The sequence below is a fragment of the Gekko japonicus genome, unplaced genomic scaffold, assembly GCF_001447785.1.
Source record: "Gekko japonicus isolate JY-2015 unplaced genomic scaffold, Gekko_japonicus_V1.1 scaffold1301, whole genome shotgun sequence".
NCBI classification, from domain to species: Eukaryota; Metazoa; Chordata; class Lepidosauria; order Squamata; family Gekkonidae; genus Gekko; species Gekko japonicus.
This window is the reverse complement of record NW_015169213.1, coordinates 180,031-185,098: the sequence shown is the minus strand read 5'-3', so window position 1 is coordinate 185,098 and position 5,068 is coordinate 180,031.

Below are 5,068 nucleotides of genomic sequence, written 5' to 3'. Positions count from 1 at the left end.
AGCGCTGCCAGTTGAAGACAAGAGAGGCAACTGAGTTTGCTTTCTACTATAGTACTAACTCAATTCCCCTTCAGGAGAACTTCCACAATGCAGTCTCCCGTTCTGCCTTACATGATGGAATTAAAAAAGAAAAACAAATATGAACTACATATTTGAGCTCCTATACTTCTACTAGAAAACAAAATATTTATCTGCCGTGATTTGGCTAACTAAAATGGGGATGGGGAACACTTGGGGAGGTATCTGCAGCTCGGAGATCATGCACCTGCTTTTGGCATATGTTTTACACTCAATTAACTGGCATCTCCAGTTTACAGAATGCTGAGCAGTGAAGCCTGGAAAAGCCTACAATGATACTAAAAGCAACTATAAAATTACTAAAACCCAAACACACCAGTCTACCTGGATATTTCTCTGCTGAAGCCAATCATAAAATTACCATTGATCAGGGGTCATTTCGTAGAAAAAGAGGTGCAGGAGCTCATTAGCCTAACTCATTAGCATAATTTATTTGCATATGTCACACCCCCTGACATCACCGGAAGTGTATTGTTCTAATCACCGGAAGTGTGTCAGAAGGCACCACTGGGCTGTTTTGGATTGCTAGCTATGGGGGGGGAGAACATGTAGATCTGTCCTCACAGAGGAGGGAGAGCTTGTACCTGAATAAAACTTGGTCCTAAAGGTGCCACTGGACTTTTTGGGCCGGGGGGGGGTCTCTGCGACTTACCTGGCTGCTTCTTGCTCTGAGGGCTGCTGGAAGCGGGGAGTGGGGCTTGTTGCATGTGCCCGCCCCCTGGGTTCTTTACTGCCGGAGCTCCGTTCCTGTGCGCTCCTGCAGGAATTTACCCCTGCCATTGATCCAGGGAACGTATGATCTGTTGTCCATATCATTATGAACTTCTTCCCTAATCACAGACAGAGTAACCATTGTAAAGTGGGGGACTGTGATGTATGAGCCTGGAAAATTCTGGAATTCAGCTTCCAATCAATCTGAGGGCCAAACTAGACAACACCACACCCCCAAATCCTCCATGGAGATGCAGCATCATTACAGAGCCTTTTTTGTTTACTTTTACAAGTGCTGCAGAGCCTGATCTTGCTGTGGGATGAAGGGCTCCTGACTCTCCCACATGCCATTCTCAAGTGCCAAAATGGTAATCTGTTTCAGCTCTTAAAAATAGTGTATGGGGAAGACAAGAGTCCCTCATGCCCCCACACTAGGGCTGCCAAATGCCCCCGGGGGGCGGAATTCCCCCCACTTTCGAGCCCCGATTTCCGCTCCCGCGGAATCGGGGCCCAGGGGAAACCCACCCCCCACGTGCGCGTCACCCGGAAGTGACGTCGCACGCTGGGGGCGGGGCCACGCCATTTGAGGGGAAAACAAAGAGTTTTCCCCTCAAATGGTGTGGCCCCGCCCCCAGCGTGCGACGTCACTTCTGGGTGATGCGCGCGCACGCCTAAGACGCCAGCCGGGACCCCCCCCGCTCCCGGCCAAAAAACATTTGGCAACCCTACCCCACGCTGCAGTCACTGTTTTTATAAAAAGGAAAAAAAGAAGCTCTAAAATGGTGCTGCATCCCCATGGAGGGCTTGGGGACATCGTATCATTTACTTTGGCTCTCAGATGTCAAGAAAGCAAGTTCTAAGTCCTGAAGGTTGCAAACATACACTCAAAAGTGCATGAATGATGCCTGCTGAAGTCTCAGAAGCCAAGGCAGTAACTAAGCTTGCAATCCTAAGAACGTTTCATGGGAGTCAGCCCCACTGAATACAGTGGCATTTACTTCTGGGTATAGCTGCTTAGGATTGCCCCCTATATATCTGTAAATAGCTAGCTATAGATATGGGTAAATATATTGCATTTTGATTGAGGGAAGGGCTTCATTGCTCTGCATAGCACACTGACTTTCTGGCTGACAAGTAAAACCAAAATAAAATTAGGTAAAATAAATTAATCAAGGTGAGAGAAATTATAATAATTCATTTAATTTGCATAATGTATCCAGGTCACAATATTTAGCTTTTCTTTCTGCAGAATTTTTGGTTTCACAAGTGCAGAAATTTAAGCATGCTGCAGTGGTTAGAGTGATGGTCTACGATTTGGAAGACCCAGGTTCAAATTCCCACTCTGCCATGGAAGTTGGGTGATGTTGGGCCAGTCACACACACTCAGTGTAACCTACCTCACAAGATAAAATGGAGGAGAGGATAATGATGTATACCACTTTGGATTGCCATTGGGGAGAGAGTCAAGGTACCAGTGAAGTAAATAAATAAATATTTTTTAAGAGCAAGAGTGCAGGGAGTCCTGAATTTAGTAACATAGGCGTCGATTACACATGCAAATTTTTCATGCAGTATTCTTTCTCTTTCTCAAAAATGCAAACTGAGCTTGCTTTTCATGTTCTGCAGAATGCCCATATAGAATGCCTAGGTTATGAGCCCTATCAGGCAAATCTGTGGATTGCTACAAACACATCAGCAGCAGTGCGTTCTATGGAACAGATCAGGAGTCAATACAGAATGGGAAAAGAAGCTCAATATGTAGTTGTACAAACTGGCCCTTGGTTATTACAGTATCTTAAAAGGATGACTAGCTCTTTTTCCCCCTCTTTTTTTTTTTTGAAGTGCAGCAGAAAATACGGCAAATAAATCACATGCCAGGTTGTGAAGCGGTAAGCCTCCACCTAATGGCTGCTGCAGCTAAAAATGCTGCCGGACGGACAGACTGCAGCAGCTTCTCAATAACCTAATCCTGTTTTAAGCCTCAGAGGCAAGATTTGCGCTGTCATTTGCATAAATGCCACCAGGATGCTTTGCGAGGGGACTTGTCATTCAAGCCCTGCTCCACCATTCCCGGTTCCAAAGGAAAAAGTCATGATGGCGGTTCCATTTGGGAGGCCAAAGGGGGCAACAGCCCCGCAAGGAGCATCTGGAACAAAATGACCAGCTAGGCTACTCACAAAGCAATTGTGGCTGCTGTCAATGACTCATCCTGTTTGATTCAGAGCCTCCCACTCATGAGTAAGTCCCTATGCATGGCATTAAGAGATAAATATAACTTCAGCACCAGTGCTGAAAAGAAAGCTCCAAATTGCCAAGTAGCATTTAGGTAGTTGGATCACAAAGCAGCCCAAAGTGAGATCACTTACAACCAGGCTGCAGTGAGGAAGGAATCAGTATTCTGAGCATGGGGAGTAAATGTCCAAACACGATTGATGGAAGGCAGCTGGACAGGCAGGAGTATGTGCACATATTTTAAAAGAGAGGGAAGAGAGTATGGTTCCCTGGCCCACCCCCCTTCCCTAAAAAAAAGGAACAAAATCCCTATGCAAGGAGGTTTTGTGAAAGCTGTCTGGATTTACCAAGGAAATCCGTAATTACATACTGCAGGCAATGAGGATTATAGACCAACTGAGAGGACAGAGGTTTTTTTATTATTATTATCATGAACTATTGACCTTTCTGACAGGACAGAGGTGGCGTCTGCACAATTAGGGGTATTTCAGCCACTTGAAGGACTCAAAAATGCAAACTGAACAAATGGAGATAACCAGCGGGTATCCAGCTGAATGTTTGCTTCTGAACAGACAGACTTGTTGCAGTGAAATAATGTTACAACAGGGAGTAGAAACAAGACTTCACTTAGAGTTCTTGATTTATCCCACAAAGAAGTTGCTAAAAAGAAGGAAGGAAGCAGAGTGCACCTCTGACTAGAAATATGTCCCTTTGCTAGGTGCTCCATTCTTGGGACTGGAGCAAGTGAAGCCTACTGAAAATGAGCACTCCAGGTTGTTAAGCTGTGGTTATCTTTGTCTGAGGTCCTGGTGACTGCAGCAACATTCGACTGATTTAAGTTGATGCCCATCCTCTACTAACTAACAAGAGCTCTTCAGGACGAATAAGGATATTAAAACAGTTCAGCATGTTTGATCTTCATCAACAACCAAGATACCTTTGGGAAGCTCACAAATGGGGCATAACAGGGATAGGCTTCTCCTTTTAGTTTGTCCCCAGTACAACTGGAGCTTGCTTGGTAATCAGGTGTATTGCTTTCAGACATGGAGGGTTCCATTTAGCAATGTATGCTCTTGCTAGACTTCTATGAATTTGTCTAATGCAAGAGTCCCCAACATGATGCCCATAGGTATCATGGAATCCACCAACACCTTTCCTGGTACCCATCAAGTGTTTTTAGAAAGTGGGGGGGGGCACTTGCCCAGCAGAGCTTCTGATTGGCTGGGCAGATTAAAATAATAATTTCAGTGGCAGCTGCCACCAGTGTTAGTTTTATTCTCTCTCACTCCTCTTTCCCATTATCTTTATAAACTATTCCCCTTCTCCCCTGCACTTGGGTTTCCTCTGTGTATGTGGCTCTGCCTCCTGCAGCAGCCATTTTGTGGTGGGTTCCACCTCCCATGGCAGTCATTTTATGGTAGTGCCCACCACCGTGTCAGAATTCCAAAGGTCCCCACAGTCTCAAAAAGGTTGGGTACCCCTAGTCTAATTCTTTTAAAAACCTATCAATACTGATGAATGTGTTAGAATACTATGTATTACATCATGAGAAGCAGATGGCAATAATCTTTCTGGATGCGGAGAAAGCATTTGACAATGTTAATTGGACCTTTATGCTGGAGACATTTCACATGTTAGGTGCAGGAGAAAGTTTTATTACTATGATTCAAGCAATTTATAGTGAACAAAAAGCGAAAGTTATAGTCAATGGAGAACTTTCAAATAATTTTGAGATTCAGAAAGGTACGAGGCAAGGATGTCCCTTATCCCCACTTTTGTTTATTATGGTACTGGAAGTTATGAATGAAGCCATCAGAAGAGAGAGTAAAATAACTGGACTTCAAGTAAAGAAAGAACACTTTAAAATACTAGCTTTTGCAGATGATGTGGCATTAATACTTGAAAACCCAATAGAAGCAGCAGGAGCATTGATGGATAAGATTGAAGAGTATGGAGCAGTGGCGGGCTTCAAAATAAATGTAGAAAAAACTAAAATTATAACTAAGAACTTGGAAGACAAACAAAAAGAGAAGTTACAAGAAATCAC